General features: G+C 46.9%; 1 protein-coding gene and 1 non-coding gene across 4 annotated transcripts in view; one reads left to right on the top strand and one right to left on the bottom strand.

Annotated features, from left to right (window-relative positions):
- LOC147110492 (ras-related protein Rab-26-like) overlaps positions 1-25,917 on the bottom strand; it is a 494,956-nt gene that overhangs the window by 338,737 nt on the left and 130,302 nt on the right. The gene's annotated exons all lie outside the window — the stretch shown is intronic.
- Positions 22,632-22,739, top strand: LOC147110493 (U6 spliceosomal RNA). Its single transcript, XR_015080125.1, has one exon. It is a non-coding gene; the product is annotated as a U6 spliceosomal RNA (small nuclear RNA).

Below are 25,917 nucleotides of genomic sequence, written 5' to 3'. Positions count from 1 at the left end.
TGGGACAGTAGAAGAACCTCCACTAGACTGGAGCTGGCACATTTATCAACTTCCATTAGACCACTGATCAAACAAATACCAAGACTGTCTGGGATTGGCTACCCAAACCCCGCCCTTCCCACAGGACTTTGTTTTTTAATTCATTGATGGGATGTGGGTGTCGCTGGCTAGGCCTGCATTTAGTGCCCATCCCTAATTGCCCTTGAGAAGATGGTGGTGAGCCGCCTTCTTGAACCGCTGCAGTCCATATGGTGTAGGTACACCCACAATGCTGTTAGGAAGGGAGTTCCAGGATTTTGGCCCAGCGACAGTGAAGGAACGGCGATACAGGTCCAAGTCAGGATGGTGTGATTCCAACCAATGGAGAGTTTTCCCCTTGATTCCCATTGACTTCAGTTTTGCTAGGGCTCCTTGATGCCACACTCGATCAAATGCTGCCTTGATGTCAAGGGCAGTCACTCTCACCTCACCTCTTGAGTTCAGCTCTTTTGTCCATGTTTGGACTAAGGCTGTAATGAGGTCAGGAGCTGAGTGGCCTTGGCGAAACCCAAACTGGGCGTCAGTTAGCAGGTTATTGCTGAGCAAGTGTCGCTTGATAGCACTGTCAATGACACCTTCCATCACTTTGCTGATGATTGTAGACTGATGGGACGGTAATTGGCTGGGTTGGATTTGTCCTGCTTTTTGTAGACAGGACATACTTGGGCAATTTTCCACATTGCCGGGTAGATGCCAGTGTTGTAGCTGTACTGGAACAGCTTGGCTAGGGGCGCAGCTAGTTCTGGAGCACATGTCTTCAGTACTATTGCCGGAATGTTGTCAGGGCCCATAGCCTTTGCAGTATCCAGTGTCTTCAGCCGTTTCTTGACATCACGTGGAGTGAATTGAATGGGCTGAAGACTGGCATCTGTGATGCTGGGGACCTCAGGAGGAGGCCGAGATGGATCATCCACTCAGCACTTCTGGCTGAAGATAGTTGCAAATGCTTCAGCCTTGTCTTTTGCACTCACGTGCTGGGCTCCACCATCATTGAGGATGGGGATATTTTTGGAGCCTCCTCCTCCTGTTAACTGTTTAGTTGTCCACCACCACTCACGACTGGATGTGGCAGGACTGCAGAGCTTTGATTTGATCCGATGGTTGTGAGATCGCTTAGCTCTGTCTATCGCATGTTGCTTCCGTTGTTTGGCATGCAAGTAGTCCTGTGTTGTAGCATCACCAGGTTGACACCTCATTTTTCGGTATGCCTGGTGCTGTTCCCGGCATGCTCTCCTGCACTCTTTGTTAAACCAGGGTTGATCTCCCGGCTTGATGGTAATGGTAGAGTGAGGGATATGCCGGGCCATGAGGTTACAGATTGTGGTTGAATACAATTCTGCTGCTGCTGATGGCCCACAGCGCCTCATGGATGCCCAGTTTTGAGTTGCCAGATCTGTTCGAAATCTGTCCCATTTAGCACGGTGGTAGTGCCACACAACATGGTGGAGGCTGCATCCAGCCAATAAAACATGAACAAAAATTAACTATTGCCCACTCTCCACTCCACGCTTGTGGGCAGTCAAATGCATATCCACCATTTCACCCGAATAGATGCACAGCATTAAACAATTAACTTTTGCAACCTGCTTATCTGTCACCCACTTTAGTAGATCTCTCCCTGGAACATGTAAAGTGACACCACACACAGAAAGACAAAACCTGTAGCAATGCCCCATTGCAAAAACTGACCTTTTTTCCCTCCCTCAAAAGTTGCAAAACATTGAAAACCTAATTGTTAATTAAGCCGGATCTCAATTTAGACTGGACATTCGTGAATGAATGCCAAATCAAAGCAGTTTTGATTATCAGCGTAATCTCATGGCCTCTCCCTAATCCGGATGGGATGATTTCCTCTGTTTGCTAGCTGGGGTGCAATGTACTCTTTATACACATGCTTACAACTTCGCTACATTTAGCGAGCAGTGCAGATTTTCCCCTTAGTTTTAGTGATATACAGCACAGGACACTTGCAGCCATGCTCTGCTGTCATTAACACCAATTAACTCTAACAGCAACAAGGTAATGGTAATAGCTTCAACATCTATGTAATCAAGGAGGAGTTTTGGTTCACATACAATACAATACAATACAAGACCTCATAAGTTCCTTTATCCCCATCTCATCTCATAAAATAAAGAACTTACATTTAGATAGCATCTTTCACAACCTCAGTGTAGTGTATGTAACCTGTACCACCTTAAGAGACTACCTTAAGGTGATGAACTACTTTCTGATGGCTCCTGTATATTGTAATACCGGTGGTGACCACACCGGTATATAAACACTGTGGAGCAGTTTGTATTTCAGTTCAGCCCTGACCCTCAACTACCAAAGACCTGTTTAAGTATTCTGTTGTCTGTGTCCAGTTATTCAGCATAACTACATTTGGGAAAACACAGACTCAACAGTGGCGACGAGTCTGATCGTACCTAGCGGCAGTTTTGCATCCAAGAAAGCTTCGTCCTCAGAACGGGCGTCGAAAAGGGGCATCCGCCCTCATCATCCTGCTGAGCACCACATCGCACGGGAGGCATCGAGAACCCGGTTTGGATTTGCTGGCCACGAAGTCCACCATCAGCAACAGGCAGTGATCATCCCTTCTACGACAGCGGCGGGTAAGCCCGATCTAGCGACACGGAGAGAAAGTCGGCCGAGTTGTCAGTGGGAGAAGGGGAGGGAAACCGAAGAAAAGGGCGGAGAACACGACCGCAGCCGGTGTAAGGGGCCGGACTGCAATCGGGGCAGAGACGCGCAGCAGCCAGAACAGCGTTAATGTCCACGAGGACCGCGGGAGCGGCGGGGAACAAGAGCAGCAGCGTCGGGGGAAATAAAGGACCGCTGGGAGGCGAGAATGGCAACAGCGCGGTAATCGCCATTTTAGTTGGCGGGGGAAGAAGACAAGCGCGGGAAGCCGCCATTTTGGAAAATAAATAAAATAAAGGAAACTCAACAAGATGCCAAAAACGGGTAACATCACTGCTTTTGATAGCGATGTAGAAGATTGGGCCACTTATGTGGAACGCGTTGAAGTTTACTGTACAGCGAATGAGGTACCGGCGGATAAGAAAGCACTAACCATATTAAACTCGATGGGTGCGAAGACGTACGGGTTATTAAGGCACCTTGTAACACCAGATAAACCGGTAGGAAAGAGTTTCGCGGAGATTGTTACTATCCTGCAAGAGCATTTAAACCCCATGCCGCTGCTGATAGCGGAACGATTTAAATTTTACAAAAGAATTCAGCTTAAAGAGGAAAGCAACGCTGAATTCTTAATCAAACTGCGCAAGTTATCAAAGTACTGTCAGTTCGGTACAGGACTAGCAGACGCTCTGAGAGATAAGTTCGTGTGTGGGCTACTAAAGGAAGGAACCCAGAAGCGACTGCTAGAGGAAAAGGATCTTACGCTGGACAAAGCTTTCAGCATTGCAGCATCGCACGAGGCAGCAGCACGAGGCACTGCGGAAATGCAGCAAAGGCCATCGGAATTCAGCACCAATGAAATGGCATTGGGTGCAGTAAAGTGCTATCGTTGCGGAAGGACAATCAGAACCAGTGCTGGTTCAAAGATAAAAAATGCAGGAAATGTGGCAGACTTGGTCACATAGCGAAAGTATGCCGGTCAGGAAAGAAGACCAGCAACAAAAAGTCGCCGCAGGAGAAGTACAAAAAAGTACACAACGTGACAGAGAACAGTTTGGATGAACAGAAGACGGATTCAGACTCCAGCAGTAAGGAACTGGGTTGTCTAAAAATACATAATGTGGGTAACACAGCAGACCACCAAACTATCTGGGTCATGCTTCAGATAGCAGGAGTCCAAGTGAAGATGGAATGGGACACTGGATCGGCATTGACGGTCATGAATAAGCAAGATTACAAAAGGTTATTCTCACACATTCCCCTGAGGGATACGGAGATTGTATTGAAAACATACATGGCGCAAAGAGTATACCCCATCGGAAAGATAAAGGTAAAGGTGGTCTACAATGGTAAAGAAAGTCAGGGAATGGACTTGTATGTGTTACCTGAGGGAGGTCCACCACTACTGGGACGGGAATGGATCCAGAGAATAAATATGGACTGGCATTCCTTACAAGCACTAACTGTAGATTCCTGTAAAGAGGACAACGTCAAACCTAAACGACTGTCCAAAATATTGGACGATGCTAAGGAGGTGTTCCAACAGGGACTGGGAACACTGAAAGGAATTACGGCAAACATCAAGGTTGAAGAACATGCAAACCCAAAATTCAAAATTTTTTAAAGCCAGACCGGTACCTTATGCGATACGACCTGCTGTGGAAGCAGAGCTGGAAGGGCTAGAACGTTCAGGAGTACTGTCAAAGGTGGACTGGAGCGAATGGGCCACGCCCATTGTTCCCGTCATGAAGCGTTCGTTGAGCAACAAGCCGGGGGAACCTGGGAAGGTTCGCATCTGTGGCGATTTCAAGATCACTGTTAATCCGGTTCTTCACACGGTGCAATATCCGCTTCCGCGGATTGAGGATATCTTCGCTTCGCTGTCTGGCGGGAAACACTTCACCAAGATAGACCTAGCGCAGGCGTACTTACAGATGGAAGTTGATGAAGCGTCACGCCAGTATCTCACGATCAACACACATAAGGGCTTATATCGGTATAATAGACTAGTTTTTGGAGTGGCATCGGCTCCAGCGATTTGGCAAAGGGCCATGGAGCAGGTATTACAGGGAATTCCAGGCACACAATGCTACCTGGACGATATTCTGATTACAGGAGATGATGATAAGGAACACCTCGCGAATTTGGAGCAGGTGCTCACCAGATTGAAAGAATATGGACTCAGAGTTAATCGCCAGAAATGTGAGTTCTTTCAGAAGCGAATCTCGTACTGCGGTCACGTCATTGACCAGGAGGGGCTTCATAAGTCACCTGACAAGATCGAAGCTGTTGTGAAAGCTCCCGCTCCAGAAAATGTATCCCAGTTGAGGTCGTTCCTTGGGTTGATTAACTATTACCACAAGTTTCTTCCAAATTTATCCACGGTGTTACACCCGCTGAACACTCTTTTGCAAATGGGAGTACCATGGAAGTGGAGCGAGGACTGTAAGCGGGCTTTTCAAAAAAGCAAGGCACTGATCACCTCTAAGGAAGTGTTGGCTCACTTTAACCCAACGCTGTCTATTCGTTTAGCTTGTGATGCTTCTCCATATGGTATCGGGGCAGTGCTCTCACATAAGTTTCCAAATGGCTTGGAAAGGGCAGTCGCGTTCGGATCCAGATCATTGACCTCCGCTGAGCGCAACTATGCTCAGATAGATAGGGAGGCTCTCAGCCTCGTGTGGGGAGTTAAGAAATTTAACCATTACCTGCAAGGCCAAAGGTTTACGCTGCTGACAGATCACCAGCCATTGGTTTCCATTTTTAACCCTAAGAAGGGTGTTCCAGTTATGACGGCGCAGAGGCTTCAGAGATGGTCCCTTTTCCTAGGGGCACATCAATATGAGATCGAATTCAAAGGTACAAAGCAACATGGTAATGCTGATGGGCTGTCGCGCCTGCCACTACCTACAGCGGAAGAGGCACCGGCAGTTAACCCTGTCGAGATATTTCACTCGACCATCATCGAATGCTTACCAGTCACCAATGCGAGTATTGAGAGAGAGACCAGAAACGACCCGACACTGTCTCGGGTCTACGATTTGACAGTGAAGGGATGGCCAACACATGGCGAACCATTGTTACCTGCATTCTCAGCCAGACGAGAGCAGCTGTCCGTCTGTCAAGGAACATTGATGTATGGAACAAGAGTGATTATTCCTCCTAAATTAAGGGAGAGAGTTCTGAAGGAACTGCATGAAGGTCATCTGGGGGGAGTCAAGATGAAAAGCCTTGCTAGGGCTTATGTGTGGTGGCCAGGTATCGACAAACAAATAGAGGATCTGACTAAAAGCTGCTCAGGGCGCCAAAAAGTTCAAAATGCACCTCCAATTGCACCGCTGCATCCGTGGGAATGGCCTTCAACCCCATGGCAACGTGTGCATATCGACTTTGCAGGTCCATTCATGGATTCCATGTTTTTGATAGCGGTAGATGCACATTCTAAATGGCCAGAAGTGATTAAGATGTCGACCACTACCTCTGAAAAGACGATCGCAGTCCTAAGAACCATATTTGCAGGGAATGGGTTGCCGGAACAAATATGTTCAGACAACGGACCACAGTTCGTGTCAGAAGAATTCCAGAAATTCATGAAGAAGAATGGGGTGAAACACTATACATCTGCCCCATATCATCCGGCTACCAATGGGTTGGCCGAGAGATTTGTACAAACGTTCAAAAAGGCGATAAAGGCCATGAGCGAAGACCATATTCCACAACAACACAAGGTGGACAATTTCCTGATGGCATATCGAAACGCCACGCATGCAGTGACAAATCAAAGCCCTACCATAATGTTCTTTAACAGGAGGTTGCGGTCCCGGTTGGATTTGTTAAAACCCAATGTGCGTAGGGAAGTCGAAAACAAACAATTCCAGCACGTAAAGAACAAGGCCACTCGGAGTTTCGAAATAGGACAACCAGTGTTGGCCAAGGACTATAGGAATGATAAATGGCAATCCGGAACAATTCGTGCCCGACAGGGACCCTTGATGTACACGGTAGACGTTGGTGAGAACGTAATACGACGTCATGCTGACCAACTTGTGGAATCAAGAACAAGGGTCGACCCCATGTCTACGGCAGAGACACCAGTTGAAGAAGTTATTGAGCCTGTAGCATCTACCTCAGACTCGAACGTACATGATGATGTTCAATCCATAAGGGATCAAATGGATGAGTCACCCCAGCAACGAGAACCAGAGACCCCTGAAAGGCGTTATCCGGCCCGGATCAGGAGGCCTCCTCAGCGACTGAATCTTTGAACAGTTTTGTATGAAAGTTGTATATATGTTATCCATGTTATGTTTAAATTGGGGTGTACACTGTTAAGCTAAAAGGGGAGGAATTGTAGTGTAGGTAACCTGTACCACCTTAAGAGACTACCTTAAGGTGATGAACTACTTTCTGATGGCTCCTGTATATTGTAGTACCGGTGGTGACCACACCGGTATATAAACACTGTGGAGCAGTTTGTATTTCAGTTCAGCCCTGACCCTCAACTACTAAAGACCTGTTTAAGTATTCTGTTGTCTGTATCCAGTTATTCAGCATAACTACATTTGGGAAAACACAGACTCAACACTCAGGACATCCCAAAGGGCTTTAGAGCCAATGAAGTAATTTTTGAAGTGTAGCCACTGTTGTCGGAAACACGACAGTCAATTTGTGCATAGCAAAGTCTCACAAACAGCAATGTGATAAATTACCAGATTATCTTTTTTTAGTGATATTGGTTGAGGGATGAATATTGGCCAGGACACTGGGGAGAACTCCCCTGCTGTTCTTCGACATAGTGCCATGGGATCTTTTACGTCCACCTGAGAGGGCTTGGTTTACCGCCTCATCTGAAAGACGGCACCTCCGACAGTGCAGCACTCCCTCGGGACTGTACTGGGAGTGTCAGCCTGGATTCAGTGCTCAGGTCTCTAAAATGGGACTTGAACCCACAACCTTCTGACTCAGTGACAAGAGTGCTATCCACTGAGCCATGGCTGATACTACCATTTAGAATCACACACCAATAATGCACCCAACCCTGCCCACTAAGGAACTGGAGTAATGGCAGACTACAGCCTGGCTCACTGGATAGCAGATCCACGTACAGTTCTGATTCAAGCATAAACTGTCATTCCCTGCTGTAACACTGTAATCTCAATTCATTCATAGTCTTGATGCAAATGCTGTAGTCTAATTTCTGTATTCGCTGCCGTAAATTGCACGGTACGGAACAGTGCAGGAGGGGTCCTCCGCCCCCAACATTTAGTAGCACAGTATCCTTTTATACAAACATTTTGGGATACGCCCCTGTTCGGATAAGTGATTAAGTGGGACAGCTGATTGCATTTTAATTCCACATGTAAAACAAACTGAATTCAGCACAGAAGCTGACACACAGTACAATTAAATCATTATACACAAAGGACTGAGAGTTGCAGCCAATTTGGAAAGCCAGCCAGTTAAGACAGGCAGTGTCCAGAGAGTCAGCCTCCCAGTGTCCTTGCAGACACCAGACTCTATCCTAATCTCTTTGCATACAGGAATGACTCAGTGAGTCATCTGGAACAGAGAGATGTCCGAGAGGCTGAAGGGGCAAAGCAGCTTCTGAGAAGAGGTGGTTCAGCTGACAGAAGCAACCTTTCACATTAATGAAGGCATGGGCTCTGCGAAGAATTTACTGCATGAAAGTGGTCCTTTACAAGACGTGACAATGACATAATAAAAGCAGAATGCGTTGAAGCTCAGAATCACAATATCTGTCAGGTAACTGAAGTAGACAGTGATATCTGCAGGAGATTGATCAAGGCAAACAGCAGTCCTTGTGATAGTTCAACTGGAGGATTTAGTTGTATTTTCAATATTGCAAACAGCTGAAGATTCAATGATTTGCTGATGTATCTAAGCAGGGGGTCGCTCAGAAAGTTTTGTTAGTGTGCTGGAGAGCAAATTAAAGCCAAATCCACACACATAGGGGTCGATTTTCATTAAGCTGTCGGGAAGGAGGCAGGACTACAACTTTCGTGTTTTAGTACCGCCTTCATCGACGTCCGGCCAATCCACGCGATTTTCCCTTGATTGACCTTGTTGAGCCCGCCCAGCGGGCTCAGCAGGCCAATTAAGGGCCACCCGGCAACAGGTGACGTCACAGACTGAAATGTCATCTGTCAAGAGGTCTTGACAGCTGAAGTATCAGTGTTTCACAGCTGTTTGAAGCTGTCAAACACTGACAGTCTGACTTCTAACCTGAGTCCTTCTACACAGACTCAGTTAGAACTCACACCGGCAATGAAAGCTGAAGGCTGTCACTTTTGACAGATCGTAGCCATTCAGCTTTCAGTGCCGGCTGAGTGATGGACTCCCGACGCCTACAGGAAGAAAGGCTGTTAAGGTAAGTACAGGTAATTTAAACTTCTTTACACACTTTAGACACACCAAACACACTTACCTTTGCACTCATGCACCCATCAGGCACCTGAACACCGACATCGAGACCCCTCCAAGTCCTTCAACCCGACGGCCCGCCTGCTCTAACCTGGCGTGGTTTGGAGCCGTCAGGAATCTCACACGACACCCCTCAAAATAGGGATTGGGCTAAAAACTGCCTGTTAACTACCTGTTAACAGGCAGTTAATTGACACTAATCCCTTCCCGCCTCAGGTATGCAGGTCCCGGGGCGGGTACCCGCCTCCTGTGAAACTTACGTGGAGGCGGGTTTTGGGCGGGATGGTGTTGGGACCCCCGAATTCGGGATTTTTGCCCCCCCGCCCGCCTAAAAGCCCGCCTCACGGCACACTGAAAATCTAGGCCATACAGTCTGGATATCAGCTAACTGCTGGCTATATGCGAGTTGTTATAAATCCAATTCAACTCGATACATAGCCGGTGATGCTATCGTCAAGATTATCATGTAGAAGTTTAGGTAGATGCACTTTCTGCTTGTCTTAATGCATTTCATTTACAATATAAGCTAATTGTAATTAAAAAATAACACAAATCTCACATTAAGAAGCTCTGTTTGATTTCAGAAGTTCTCTGATAGTAGATACACAGAAGTTCTGGAGACTGCGCTACATTCTCAGATAAGTCCCTTAACATTTCCAAGGAAATGGTTCAACGGAGGGCCAGTTGGATGAACTATTTTTGTCCCATTCCCCTCCACTAGAGCTGGTTACCTTTTAGTATAACAGGAGTGAGGAGCTCTACAAATAACTATTTCCAGTTAATGAAAAACTGTGGTAACAAGATCAGGCTACATCTCAAGGCATTTTGCTGCAATTCAAAATAAGTTATCCCAACCTTGTGTAGATCACAGGTGAGAACAAAGTTAGAATGCTGAGTGCAATTTTGGGGACCCTACTTTCAAATGCACATGAATGTGCTGAAGGAAATGCAGAGCAGAGAAAAAAGAATGGTTATGAGCATAAAACAACACAACACAAAGAGAGACTCATAATACAGAGAGAGATGACCAAATCATTGATGAAGCATTGTGGCTCCTTTGACCCTGGAATCTAGGGAATAACTGTGGAAGGCAGCTGTCCAGGGTTGATAGTGAAGTTGAGTATGGATGGATACTCTGGAATTTTCTTGACTAGCTTGGAGTGTCAAGAGAGTATTTTTGCAGAACTTTCCCTCAGATGGGGTAGAATCCCTGATAGAGAATATTATTCACAACTTGTTGATGGAGTACATTCGATGGGTCAAATGGTCTTTTCCTGTTCCATGCTTTCTTATCGTTCTATATTCTAATCAAGGCTATTGCTTTCAGATTATCTTTACATGTCCTAAAGGTTATCTGCTACTGATCAGAAGATCACAAGACAAGTACAGATGAAGAAAGGCATTCAGTCCAGCATTGTTCATTCATCTAGAAAGGCCTACACCCACCACACGTAACCGCATCCTGAGTTCCAAGGTTTTTGCCTTCACTCCTCTACCTGAAAGTCCATTCCAAGTGCTAATCAGTTCCAAATTTGCCAGCTGCCAATTTGAATCTGTGTCCTTGTGTCCTACTTTCAGGACATACCCTGTAATAATGACCCACATTTACCTCTCTAGATCATCCAATGTCTTATATTTCCATAAGATCTCCTCTCACTCACTTCCTTTCAAGGTTGAAGAATCCAAACTGCTCCAGTCTTACCTCATACTTCAAACCTCTGGCACCAAGGATCCAACTCATCGGGGTAGAACTGAAGATCAGTGGACAGGGAGAGGGACTGGCCATTATACATCCTGCCCGATTTTTATCTTTCTATTGATTTCAATGGAAAGAAAAATCAGGCAAGGTATAGAATGGGCGCCTGATCCACTATTATCCATTTTGCACTCCCGTCGATGTTGAATTTTACCCCCCTCCCCCCGCCACCCCACCCCAGTTCTTTCCTGATCCTCTTGAATATTTCCCTTGCGTACTCATGAATAAAACTGGTCACAACTGTGATATAAATGACTCGAATATACATAGAAATAACAGCACAGAAACAGGTCAATCAGCCCGACCGCTGCATCTCACCCTATCTGCATATCCTTTTATTTATTTCTCCCCCATGTACTTATCTAGCTTCCTCTTAAATGCATCTATGCTATTCGCCTCAACTACTCCATGTGCTAACAAGTTCTACATTCTAACCGCTCTCTGGGTAGAGAAGTTTCTCCTGAATTCCTTATTGGATATATTATCTTATATTTATGGGCCCAGAAAATCGGGTCTCCACGGGTGAGTACGCACGGGGTACTCACCCGTAGGCCCAATGGAAGTGCCGGTTTCGTGCACGCACTGCGCATGCGCGGGAAACCGGCACTTCCGTTCCCCTGAAAGAAGGGGTTGAGAGGTGGAACGCATGCGCAGGAGAGGCAGCGCGTGCGCATCGAACTTACGTTTTTTTCCCAGGTTTTTCCGGGAGGGTAAGTCTCCAGCAGTTACACTTTAAAAAAGCAGGTGCAAGGCCTGCTTTTAACAAGGTAAGTGGCGAATTAATTAAAATTAAAACATTTTTTCCACAGGTTTATTATTTTTAAATACTTTAAAGAAAGGCAAGTTTATTTTTAGCCCCGTTAGAAAATGTTATTAATTTTTTCAAAAATTTAAATTATTGTTTAAAATAGTTATTTCATGTAATTTATAGTTTTTTTTTTAAAACGTGATTTAAAAAAAAAATTATTTGAAGTTTTACTGATGTTTTGGGGCTTATAGTATTTATAGGTTTGACAGCTCTTCCTGTCAAACTTATGAATGAAGCATTCCCTGCTACCATTGGCTCTCCATGGCCCACGTGATCCCAGGGGACGCAGCGAACTAACTGCGCCCCTGGGATACGCAAGCACTGCGCGCCGGCATTTGGAGGAGGCCCAGGATCGGAATACCACGCGGGCCCACAGCTCAACAGCTGGCACACTAGGTAAGTGCAGGTCGGGGGCTTGCACCCGTGGGAAGCCCCCGACCCGAATTTCTGGGCCACTGACGCTCGTTTTGGACGATAACAATCATTTAAGCACCTACAGAGTTCAATAGACTTCTCTTAGTTTGTAATAGGGCTTGATCCTTTGACCGGTTTCATGTAAATCTTCAAAATTACATTTCATGAAAAAAATGTTTCCCGTCAGAGAATCAAATTTTGAAAAGTGGGCTTGTGACTGCTTTACACGTTTGGTCAGAAACAGCATTATATTAAATGCTCAGACCTTAGAGGAACATTTAGTGCATCTCATTTATTTCTTTTATGGAACGTGCTGTAAAGAACAAAATGCCAACTTCATCAATATATTTTGCTTCTTATTAATGTAAAGCATAAGTTATCAGCACACAACAGAGATACCACTCAAATGCAGCCATTTTACTGTGATGTCTACACATCCCTTTTCACACACAATAGACTGAAGGGTCTTTTCTGTAGGGGGTCCTGCTCTGCCGTAACAATATTTTGTACAACAGCATTTTGTTGTGTGTTTTTAATTTAATTTCTTCATCTGAAATGGAGTGAGGAGAGTATTTAAAGATTTTGAACAGAAACACGGACTATAGATTTGAACATCTAGTTTGGAACATGCAGCCATCAGAAGAATCCATTAAAATTAAATCACAGGGAGTAAAAACCTCGAGGGCTGCTGTCATATCAAACCCCCTTTACTCCTCCCTGATCATTGGAAAATGCACTTTGCATGGTGTTTGACTCCGATTTTTGTTTTTCTCCAATTCTTTTCTATTTACGTTAGTCAAAGTGGTGAAGGTGCAGGTAAAAGGAGGCATTGCAACAATACTATTTCAATCTGTCTGTTCTTTCAGCAAGCTAGAAAGGTTTCTAACCAAAACTGGGAACAGCCAAGTCAAAACACAGAGCTACAAAATCTTCCACAGATGCACGTCAATGTGACACCCACGAGAGCCAATCACAACGGGATGTGTCGATCTGTTTTTCCTGCAGTCATCCAGTTGAATCTGGAGACACATGTGACAACTATAGGGAGGAGATCCTGACTTTGGTAAAACACGTTGGCCTAGAAATTCAGTAAGGCCCCGCCAGCTCGCTTGCGCCCAAAAGTTAGCGCTGCGCGCGGAGCCAGTTGCGACCGTCAGAAATTCAGTTTTTGCGCCCCAAGTCGGAACCGGGCGCTATTCCAGGGTGTGCCCGTCACCCGCTGCGGAGCGGCAGGCTGCGGTACTGCAGGCCTCCTCCTTCTCTTAAGGGGGAGGTGCCTGCAACGGGGAGATCGCCGCTTGATAGTGCCGGCAAATGAGCCCGGCACCACGGAGAAGTGCCGGGCTCGCGGAAAGCAGCCGGCAATGCCGCGGGGGGGGGGGTGGAGGAGGCCGGGGAAGGAGGTGCGGGCAGGCGGCCGCCGAAAAAGCGGCCGGCCGCACCTCCGCCTTAACTAGCGCCACTAAGGCTGCAGGACGGCCACGGTTGCAGAACGTTGTTTGCGGCCGCTGCGGAAGAGGCAGCCGCAACTAAATATGGGGGTCGGGCCGGTATCGGGGCGGAACCGGGGCACTGCGCACACCGATGACGTCATCGGTGCCGGCGCAGCGCTACCGGCTACCGCCGCCATTACCGCTGCGCTGAATATCAGCGCAAACTCCTCTATTGGCGCAGAAGCCCTCTTTGGGCGGTAACTGGGCGCAAAGCTGGCGGGGCCTTACTGAATTTCTAGCTCGTTATCTTTCCCCGTTTTTATTTCCATTGTCAAGCGCCCTGGGACGTTTTATTATGTTAAAGGCGCTATATAAATGCAAGTTTTTTTTGTTGTTGGAATAAAGACCAGGAGAGGTGTAAAACAGGCTGCCGATTTCGCTATCACCAGTTTAACACTATTGCGCAAAATCAAGATCTACCTCTAGGAATCTGGCAGGTCGGTCTCTGAAGGCAATTCCTGTGTGATTCTATCAACAAGTCTGGCAGCCCTTTCTTTCCCCTTGACAACAGGATCAAAGGCATTTGAAGCTGTTGCTGTTTTAATCTGAAGATAACATTGCACATTTGCCCTGTAACTCCCCGTCTCTGCCAACTTTAAAGATTGTACAATCTGTCCTTTGATGTAAGCCATAGAGGCCAGTTTATGTTGAGTTAACAGGTTCCAGTTGGGGCAGAGGTTACTTCGCTACAATGGGATTCAGTGCCCCTGGAGAAAAAAAAGGTTCTGATTACTATCCAGTGAGCACTACTGGAAAGTATGAGTGTGTGAATGTTGGTTGAGGAATGGTTAGAATGATACCAGAACTGAGAGGTTATACCGATCAGGAAAGATTGAACAGGTTGGGGCCATTTTCTCTAGAAAAAAAAGACTGAGGGGTGACCTGATAGGTCTTTAAGATTATGAAAGGGTTTGATTATGAAAGGGTTTGATAAGGTAGACGTAGAAAAGATGTTTTCACTTGTGGGCGAGACCAGAACTAGGGACAATAAATATAAGATGGTCACTAATAAATTCAATAGGGAATTCGAGAGAAACCTTTTTATCCAGAGAGTGGGTAGAATGTGGAACTCGCTACCACAAGGAGTGATTGCGGTGAATAACAGATGCATTTAAGGGGAAGCAAGATAAGTACATGAGGGAGAAAGGAATAGAGGGATGTCTCGTTGGGGTTAGATAAAGAGAGGGTGGGAGGAGGCTCGTGTGGAGCATAAACACTAGCATGGACCTTGACGTAATAAAGACTCACTACGCACTTGGTTGTACATAAAGCAAGGCTTTAATCGACTTGTAACAAAACATGGAGGTCTAGTTAATAGTCACTAGCTTCCTGTTTCCAGACTGTCTCTGCCAAGTTGGGCCCACGTCCGAGTATTTATACTCCTCGGGCGGCGCCCTCAGCTGGCCGTTCAGTAGTACTTCCTGAGTTACTTCTTGTAGAAGTTGCGATTTATGACATTCTTCCTCCCTAAAAGGTTTGGAAGTCCAGTCTTCCTTTAACGGACTAGGCGGACCAAAAATAGCCGTAGTCGTTTAGCTTTCTGCTTGTGACCGGAAGGCACGTCTCCCCAGACCGTGTCCTGGTCCCTGGGTCGCTTGGCCCGTACCGGTAAGTCGGTAGAGTCCACGTCGTCTTGATCGTCCTGTGGAGGCCTGGGAATATCATGACTCCGGGTGTGGGTCCCCACAGGCGCAGAGCTGGCCTGATCCTGGGTCGTAGCCGGAGATTGTCCGGCGTCCTGATTTCAGGTGGCCATCCTACGAGGAGCGTTCGGCTCCCGGAGTTGATCTGGTAGCACTGCCGGCAGATCCCTCGATGTCCCAGATAGGGCATCATTTTCATAGGGGTGCGGAGTGTTGACATCATCGTCGTGGGATCCTACATCATTCGGGCCCGTGTGACCAGTTGGGCAGGGAGCCAGATCTCCGAGCGAGACGGTGGACTCCCGGCCATCGGGGTACCGCACATGCGCATATGTGGGGTTTACCTCCGTTAACTCCACCTCGTCAACGAGAGGGTCGTTCTTGGCTGACCGGACGAACCTCTGGAGTAGCACAGGGCCTGGAGCCACCAACCATGACGGTAGAGATGTCCCATGTGTAGCGCGACGCCGGAACTTGAAGAATCGCTCATGAGGTGTGACATTAGTGGATGTGGAGAGAAGAGACCTGATAGAGTGTAACACGTCAGGGAGCACAGTTTCCCACTGCTGGTCTGGTAGGTTGCGTGACCTCAGTGCCAGACGGACAGCGTTCCAGATGATGGCATTGTATCGTTCAACCTGTCCATTGCCGATTGGGTGATATGGTGTCGTCTTACTCGAGGCGATTCCCCGTTGGGAGAGATAACTTTTAAGTTCACTCGACATAAAGGAGGGACCCTGATCCGTGTGGATAAAATTGGCTGTCCCGCAAAGGGAAAAGACCTGATCGAGGCATTTAATTACCGTAGAGGTAAGCATATTAGGACAGGGGAAGGCAAAGGGAAAGCATGAATACTCGTCTACCATCGTAAGTAGGTAGGTGTTCAGCGTCGACGAAGGCAATGGCCCTTTAAAGTCTATGCTGATCCTCTGCATAGGCTGCATTGCATGTATGAGTAAGTCATCTGATGGGCGGAAGAATTGTGGTTTCAATTCTGCACAAATCCTACAGGAGAAGCATATTTTCTTTATGTCCTCTGTAGAGAATGGTAGGTTTTTGGAGCGCACAAAGTGCAACATACGGGTAACGCCAGGATGGCATAAGTCCATATGCAGATCCGCTAGAGTCGACGTTGACATTGAAGAGCAAAATGCCCGTGTGAAGGTATCTGGGGCCACATTCTGTTTGCCGGGTCGGTAACAGATAGTATATCCAAAGGCGGCCAGTTCCATCCTCCAGAGTTGAATTTTATTATTTTTGATTTTCGTGCGCTTCCGGTTATCCAACATGAAGGCCACGGAGCGCTGGTCAGTTATGAGCGTGAAATGATGCCGAGCAAGAAAAATGACTCCATTGGCGTACAGCCTCAATGATGGCTGTAGCCTCCTTCTCGACAGGGGGGTAATGGAGCTCGCTACCCTGTAAGGTTCTGGATAGGAATGCCACGGGCCGACTACCTTGATTCAAGGTAGCCGAGATCGCCACCTTCGATGCATCGCATTCGACCACAAAAGGAAGGTTTTCGTCAATGGAGCGAAGCGTGGCTTTCTCCAGCTGTCGTTTGAGGAGGTTGAAGGCAGAAATAGCCGTTGCTTCTAATGGAAAAGACTTCGCATGAAGCAGGGGCTGTATTTTATCGGACGAGTGAGGTATCCACTTTGCGTAATAAGCAAACATGCCAAGTGCCCGACGAAGAGAGCCAAGATTTGTAGGGGGAGGGAGCTCCTGAAGTGGACGAAGTCGCTCTGGGTCCGGTTCAATAACACCGTTGCCCATCCAGTAGCTAAGAATGTTCACTGATGGCACCGATTTGGATTAGTTTAACGTTAAGTGGCGACGATGGAGAACGTCAAAAAATCTCTGAAGATTGGCGTCATGCTCCTTTTGATCATGGCCGGCAATAGTGATATTGTCTAAATATGGAAAGGTATCAGTCAAGTTCTCTTGCCGGACTAGGCCATCCATTGCCCATTGGAAGACGGCCACCCAATTGGTGACCCCAAATGGAAGGCGACGAAACTGATAAAGCCGACCATTGGCCTCAAAGGCCGTATACTTTTTGTCAGAGTCTTTCAGCGGTACCTGATGGTACACGCTCTTTAAATCGAAGGTTGTTGACCATGTCATCTATGCGTGGTAGCAGGTAGGCATCCAGATCGGTATATTAATTAATAGTCTGTGAATAATCAATACACAGACGTTTCTTATGTTTTTTAAAGGGTTTTTCACAATGATGACTTGAGCCCGCCAGGGAGATGAACACGGCTCGATAATACCGTCAGCTAAAAGGCGAGAGATTTCTGCTTCGATAAATGCTCGGTCGTCTTGGCTAAAGCGCCGCGATTTGGTGGCTATGGGTTTACAGCGGGGGGAGAGATTGGCAAACAGGGAGGGCTCACCGAGTAAGGCCGCCGAGAGCACACAAAACGGCACCTTAGAAATGGCAAGCTCCGGCTTCGACCCTCCAAACTCAAAAGTGAGTCTTTTGTGCTGCTTCTGGAAGTCCTGTCCCAGAAGCACATCGCTACATAAGTTTTCGAGTACTCCGAGCCGGGTGGAGGGATACGTGCGACCATTGAGGATGAGGTTGACAAGACAGAAGCCAGAAGAATTGGTGGTCAGAGTCGTCAGAGCCATTGCAATCTCCCTGTCCGAGGGATAAATGCGCAGTTTTAACCTGATGACAGCCCGCTTACTAATGAAGCTGTCAGAGCTGCAGGAGTCGATTAGCGCGCTTAGAGTGTGCCCATTTACTGAAACCTTCGTAGCTGTATGGGACAAACTTTGGGGAAAAACAGCTGTGATGGGAGGAGGGGTAATTTTTCTTTCGGCAGCTGTAGCCTTAGCAGTGGTTCTTGGGGGAGGAGCAGCTCCATAGATAGCAGCTGTGAAGCTAACAGGAGGTCTCGTCCGGTATACTTTAGAGGAGTGGCCTTTCTTGTTAGCAGAGGCCCGTGACTGGCATACCTTGGAAAAGTGTCCTTTCTTGCTGCAATGATTGCAGGTCGCATTACGAGCCGGGCAAAATTTTCTGTAATGGAATGTACCTCCACAAAAGAAACACTTTCTTCCTGATTGCCAGAATGCTGCTAGGGCGGGGTCGTCATCAGCAAAGGCCTCTAGGGTAGGGTCGTCGTCCATTAGAGTAGAGTCATCATCAGCGGGGGCATCCACCCGAGACCTATCGAAAGACTTATTAAGGGTGATAGCCGCCGCCCGTGCACGTGGTGGGAGATAAGTGTCTGCATTCTTCTTGGCCAAGTCCAGGGAACACGCCTGGTCATAAGCAGCCCGTAAATTGAGGGGTTTATTTTCCAGCAGGCGCTGACCTATAAAAGGGGACGCAATCCCATTGATAAAGGAATCGCGGATTAGTTCCTCTTGATACTGTTCAGCTGTAACCACTTTAAGGTTCCAATCTTTGCTGAGCCTGCGAAGTTTCTGGAGGAATTCATCGAGTAATTCCCCAGGCTGCTGCCAAGTTGTGGCCAGTAGGTGTCGAGCAAAGATTTCATTCGGGGACTTGACATATAGCTGCTGTAAAATTTCGATAGCAGCGTCATAGTCTATACAGTCCTCAATATAATCATACACATGAGGGGATACGTAGTTAATAAGCATTCGTAACTTATTAGAGGCACCCGCCCCACATTCTTCAAGAAAGTTGCTAAAGGTACGAAACCAATGCTTCCATACCTTCGCTGCCGCAGGTGCATTCGGGTCCAGGTTGAGACGAGCGGGTCTAAGGAGTTTATCCATGATGGGTCAGTTTCTTGCCCAAGTCCCTTTCTGCAGTTCGAGTTGCAGCTGGTTGTTCCGAATCACCCAAGGTGTGGAGACGATAACAAGTCGATTAAATTGACGTAATAAAGACTCACTACGCACGTGGTTGTACATAAAGCAAAGCTTTAATCGATTTGTAACAAAACATGGGGGTCTAGTTAATAGTCACTAGCTTCCTGTTTCCAGACTGTCTCTGCCAAGTTGGGCCCACGTCCGAGTATTTATACTCCTCAAGCGGCGCCCTCAGCTGGCCGTTCAGTAGTACTTCCTGAGTTACTTCTTGTAGAAGTTGCGATTTATGATAGACCTGTTGTGATGAATAGCCTTTTTCTGTGCTGTAAATGCTATGCAAGACTATGGCCGCAAATTTTATAGCGCTCAGGGGGCGGGTCCGCTGTCAGAATAGCGGGTAGGAAACCCACTGTCAACCCGCATCCACGCGAGTCTCCCAGGTGTCGGGTCTGTCAGTGCAGAGCTGACCCGACACCAAGCGGCGGGGGAGACAATTCAGCTTGTTAATGGCTTGTTAAGAGCCAATTTAAGACTATTTTGAGGCTTACTTGTAAATTTACATTCTCCCTCATGGGTTACCCGCTGTTCTGGGACACGCCAGCTCAAGCTGGTGTGATTTGAGTCTGCTCTGATGTTTGTGAAAAGCTGACAGCTGCAGAAGTGGTGTAAAGGATGGCATGTTGCAGATGGTCAGTTTCAGAGCGCAGAAAATGTTGGGTACTGCATTTTTAATACATATAGAGATTTCTTTAGCTTACAAGTTTTTAGATCTAACTGTATGTCCAGTGCCACCTCATTGGGAGAACCTCTCTCACCATTGACAGATCATTTCTGCAGCTGCCATCTATTGCAGCAACGTCGGCACCCTTGAAAAAATCAGACCTTGGTCCTCCGAATCCTTCCACGATCAGCCCCAAAACCTACATCACCAGGCACACCAACATCACCAACAACATCACCAACCTTCTCCGCTAACCACCTGATGCTGCACTGGACACAGGGCATCAGCCCCTGACAAAAGTGCTGTCCGGGAGGCCAACGATGGCATCACCATGGCCAGATTTACTTCACTTGATGCTGTAAACCCTGGCTGCCACATGATGCGCCAGGTTGACACCATCCTACGCCAGCACCGTGAAGCATCCCTTTAATGTCCAAGCACACACATCACTATAGCGGGGTGGGGGGGGGGGCGGGGGAAGAGCTATGACTGAACAATCACTGGAACTCATTAAGACACTTCTCAAGGTACACTCAGATCTGTCCAATAAGGGGAACTTTTGGAAAAATAGATTTCACTGTATGACAACACATTACCAGAAACTTCACATGGACATTGGCTAAACCTCTCAAGTGCCTACCCTTGTGTGTTGTTAGTTGGCATGCTTGCAGTAGGATGCGGGTGAGTGTGAGGGGTGGCTAGTGAGATGGGGAAGTGATAATGTAGATAGAGATGGTTGGGTGGAGTTACAAGGTAAGTTGGTGCGAGTAAGGATATGCATGAGAAGGGTTCATGATCCACTGAGATCATTGAAAGGTTGCCGCCACTGCAGCCAGGGACCTCTGACGACATCCCTGCTTTTGCCCTCCTGTGCAATGTGCAACCAGGCTGCGTTGGTGTCCTGGGGAGGCCTCTTTCACCCTTGTAAGGGAAAAGAACTGCCCTGCGTGCTGTGACTCCCTCCATAAACATATGGAGGGAGTCATTAGAGAGCCTGGGTGTAAGCGTTGACCTTTGTGCAGTGCTTGTCAGTGTTTGCAGCCCCTCAATGCTGTCAACTTGGACCAACTCTTTATGCGTCCAGTCTGCTTCCCTGGCCTGAGCACCCAACTCCCCCACCTACCCGACCCCCCAAGTGGGGCCCACCAGCACGTCTTTTGGAGACCAGCTCACCTCACCTCTTTGGGCCAGCATGAGTCAGCACCTTCTGAAGTGGAGGTGAGAAATGAGGAAAGTCAGGAGAATTAAATCCATTGTGCTTCCTCATTCCAATTCTACAGCTCCTATTTGATTTTATAATAGTCAACACGAAAAATATACTGAAAGCTATTGACAGGTCTACATTTTGAAAGGACATTCTTCTCTGAAAAGACTTTCCTTTGTTACATTCTACATCATAATTACACCAACAGTCATTCAGAGATATTAGGACGTTTGAAGCACTCATCCACAGCTTAAGTGGAAAGAAAGTGCAGTAGCCAACGTAATGGGGCAAATTACATTGCTAGTCATAAAATATAATTTGTCACTTGATTGGCACTACAGGGGTTTATTGCTGAAAATATGAACATTGGATATTACGTATTGTAGATAATCATAATCACTGCTGAAGCAGAGAGTGTACTTAAACGTATTCAGAACGAGAGTACCTGGTTTGTTGTAAAACTTTCAGCAGATGTGATGGCTTTTTTCCAACAACTTTATGGAAGTACTGGTGGACAAAGTGACATGGTTCCTATTCCCAGAATTCTTATGCTGGAATAATGCTGCACCATCAAGAAATGGCCAGTCAAGAGGGTATGTTGTAAAGTACAAGTCATCGCATATCAAGAGACAACAAAAGCTTGTATTTATATAGCATCTTTAACATAGTAAAACATCCAAAGGTGCTTCACAGGAGCGTTATCAAACAAAATTTGACACCGAGCCACATTAGGAGATATTAGGGCAGAGAGGTAGGTTTTAAGGAGCGTCTTAAAGGAGAAAAGAGAGGTAGAGAGGTGGAGAGGTTTAGGGAGGGAATTCAAGAGCTTAGGGCCTTGGCAGCTGAAAGCACGGCCACCAATGGTGGAGCGATTGAGACATTGCAGATTGCAGATTGTTAAGGTTTGAGTCATTTTTGTTGCGTTCTCACAGCTCGAGGTCCAATGATCTGAAACCTGTTTCCTTCGAGGTGCAGTGTATGGGTTGCCATGCCCATATTAATTAGCAACACCCCCACCTCACCTCAATGCTATGTTGTTAATGCAAATCATGTGATTTGACAACCATGCTGTCTTGTCTCTTCAGAAAGGCTGAAAATGCACTGCCAACCGTCCAATGCTTTTGGCTATAAATACTGTGAGCATATTTATTCTCAGGGTACTTAATTCACAGAAGGAAAATGATATACAGTAACAAGATAGTGAACCCTGCACACTCCTACTCCCCCCAAAAATGTTTTTTTTACACCCAAGAGCCAATAATTATTTTTTTTCAAAATTACCAATTCTTTGTGGGTTCAGGCTGCTGCCCTGGCCTGAATGGCCTCCTCTCCTCACTATATGGGGCCCACCTGCGCCTTGCTGGAGGCCGCCACACCTAATCTCATTGGGCATACCAGCCTCTCACCTTAAACCATGTCCCACTGAGGTCAGGGAAGCAAGAACCCTCAATGAAGGGAGTCTCCACCCTCAACCCTGCCCCCTCTGATGCCAGGGACGGTGTTCAGGGTGGACAGAGCCTCCAAACCCCAGACAAGACCCACACTCCATCCTCCCACCCCACCCAATCCTTCCAGAGTTACAACAGGAGAGCACAGAAAGTTCATGCAAATTCAGAGCCCCTTTTTAGAAGGTATTTCTTAGAATTGACAAGTCTTTTTTGTGACAAGACTGTCCAGTCTCAGGTTGGCAGCAGATATACTAAAATTGGAACGATACAGAGAACATTAGCATGGCCCCTGCGCGAGGATGACGTGCAAATTCGTGAAGCATTCCATATTTTTAGGTAAGGGTATCAAGGGATATGGATCAAAGGCGGGTAAATGGAGTTGAGGTACAGATCAGTCATGATCGAATTTGTTAAGTCTGTGTGTTCCAGTTGTATTAAGATTAATTACTGACACAGACTACAAGAATAAAGTTCAACAGGTCTTTACTAGTTGGAGGTCAGGACTATACTAAATACAGTATCACTACACAGTACTTATATACCGGTGGTCACCACCGGTATTACGTATACAGCAGCCAGAGAAAGTAGTACATCTCTTAAGGTGGAACAGGCTTAAGTTCTCTTAAGGTGGAACAGGTTACATACACCACAATCCTCCCTTTTTAGCTTAACAGTCATATCCCCATTTAACATAATATAATAACATATATACATATATAACTTCAGGTATAAACAGTTCAAAGGTTCAGTCTCTCAGGAGGCCTTCTGATTCGGTTTGGATAACGCCTTTCAGTGGTCTCTGATTCTTGTTGCTGAGGTGACTCTTCTTGTTGGTTTCCTATGTATTGGACGTCATCATCAGGTACAGTCCCTGCCGAGGTAGATGCTTCAGGTTCATTAACGTCTTCCACAGTTGTCTCTGTCGCAACCATGGGTTCGACCCTTGCTCTTGATTCTACCAGTTGATCCGCATGACGCCTTATCACATTGTTACCAATATCTACTGTGTACATCAGAGGTCCTTGTCTGGCCCGAATTGTTCCGGACTGCCATTTTTCGTTTCCATAGCCCCTTGCCAACACTGGTTGTCCTACGTCGAAACTTCGAGTGGACTTGTTATTAATATGCCGGAACTGTTTGTTTTCCACTTCCCTCCGCACATTTGGTTTTAACAAGTCCAACCTGGACCGCAACCTCCTGTTATAAAACATCATGGCAGGACTTTGGTTAGTCACTGCATGAGCGGCGTTTCGATATGCCATTAGGAAATTGTCCACCTTGTGTTGTAACAGAATCTGATCATCGTTCATGGCCTTTATTGCCTTTTTGAATGTTTGGACAAATCTCTCGGCCAACCCGTTTGTCGCCGGATGATATGGGGCAGAGGTATAATGTTTCACCCCATTCTTCTTTAAGAATTTTTGGAATTCTTCCGACACGAACTGTGGTCCGTTGTCCGAACATATCTGTTCTGGCAATCCGTTCCTTGCGAATATTGTTCTTAACACCGCAATTGTCTTTTCTGAAGTAGTGGTATTCATCTTGATCACTTCTGGCCATTTGGAATGTGCGTCCACCGCAATTAGGAACATGGAGTCCATGAATGGACCAGCAAAGTCAATATGTACGCATTGCCATGGGGCTGAAGGCCATTCCCATGGGTGTAGCGGTGCGATCGGAGGTGCATTTTGCACTTTTTGGCACCCAGCGCAGCTTTTTGTCAACTCCTCTATCTGTTGGTCAATGCCCGGCCACCATACATAAGCCCTAGCAAGACTTTTCATCTTAACTCCCCCCAGATGACCTTCATGCAGTTCCTTTAGAACTCTTTCCCGTAACTTGGGAGGAATAATCACTCTTGTCCCGTACATCAAAGTACCATGGCAGACGGACAGCTGGTCTCGCCTTGCCGAGAATGCCGGTAACAGAGGATCACCATGTGTTGGCCATCCCTTCACTGTCACCTCGTAAACTCGGGACAGTGTCGGGTCGTTCCTGGTTTCTCTTTCAATACTTGCATTGGTGACTGGTAAACACTCGATGATGGTCGAATGAAATAACTCAACAGGGTCAACTTTCGTCGTCTCTTCTGCTTCAGGTAGTGGCAGGCGCGACAGCCCATCAGCATTGCCATGCTGCTTTGTACCTTTGAATTCTATTTGATATTGATGTGCCCCTAGGAAAAGGGACCATCTCTGGAGTCGCTGTGCTGTCATCACCGAAACACCCTTCTTAGGGTTAAAAATGGATACCAACGGCTGATGGTCTGTCAGAAGTGTGAATTTTTGGCCCTGCAGGTAATGATTAAACTTCTTCACTCCCCATACAAGGCTGAGAGCCTCCCTATCGATCTGCGCATAGTTGCGCTCAGCGGAGGTCAATGATCTGGATGCAAACGCGACTGGCATTTGGCAACTTGTGTGAGAGTACTGCCCCAATACCATATGGAGAAGCATCACAAGCCAACCGAATAGGCAGTGTCGGGTTGAAGTGAGCCAACACTTCCTCTGAGGTGATCAATACTTTGCTTTTGCGAAATGCCTTCTTACAGTTTTCGCTCCATTCCCATGGTACCCCCTTCTGTAAAAGAGCGTTCAGCGGGTGCAGTACCGTGGATAGATTCGGTAGAAACTTATGGTAATAGTGAATCAATCCCAGAAACGACCTCAACTGAGAGACATTATCTGGAGCGGGAGCCTTTACAACTGCCTCTATCTTGTCAGGAGACTTATGAAGCCCCTCCCGGTCAATGACATGACCACAGTACGAGATCCGCTTCTGAAAGAACTCATATTTCTGCCGATTAACTCTAAGTCCATACTCTTTCAGTCTGTTGAGCACCAGTTCCAAGTTTGCGAGGTGTTCTTCATCACCATCACCTGTAATCAGAATATCGTCCAGGTAACATTGTGTGCCTGGAATTCCCTGTAATACCTGCTCCATGGCCCTCTGCCAAATTGCCGGAGCCGATGCCACTCCAAAAACCAGCCTATTATACCGGTACAAACCTCTATGTGTGTTGATCGTGAGGTACTGGCGTGACTCTTCATCAACCTCCATCTGCAAGTACGCCTGCGCCAGGTCTATCTTGGTGAAGTGTTTCCCGCCAGACAACGAAGCAAAAATATCCTCAATCCGCGGAAGCGGATACTGCACCGTGTGAAGCACCGGATTAACGGTGATCTTGAAATCTCCACAGATGCGAACCTTCCCTGGTTCTCCTGGCTTGTTGCTCGAAGGACGTTTCATAACGGGAACAATGGGCGTAGCCCACTCACTCCAATCTACCTTAGACAGTACACCTGAACGTTCTAGCGCTTCCAGTTCCGCTTCTACAGTAGGTCGTATTGCATAGGGTACCGGTCTGGCTTTGAAAAATTTTGGTTGTGCATGTTCATCAATCTTGATGTTTGCCGTAATTCCTTTCAGTGTTCCCAGTCCTTGCTGGAACACCTCTTTAGCATCATCCAATATTTTGGACAATCGTTTAGGTTTGACATCTGTTTCCCCGG

This window comes from Somniosus microcephalus, chromosome 11 (assembly GCF_052327205.1).
Source record: "Somniosus microcephalus isolate GS21.2 chromosome 11, FLI_Smic_1.0, whole genome shotgun sequence".
NCBI classification, from domain to species: Eukaryota; Metazoa; Chordata; class Chondrichthyes; order Squaliformes; family Somniosidae; genus Somniosus; species Somniosus microcephalus.
This window is presented reverse-complemented; position numbering and strand designations above follow the sequence as displayed.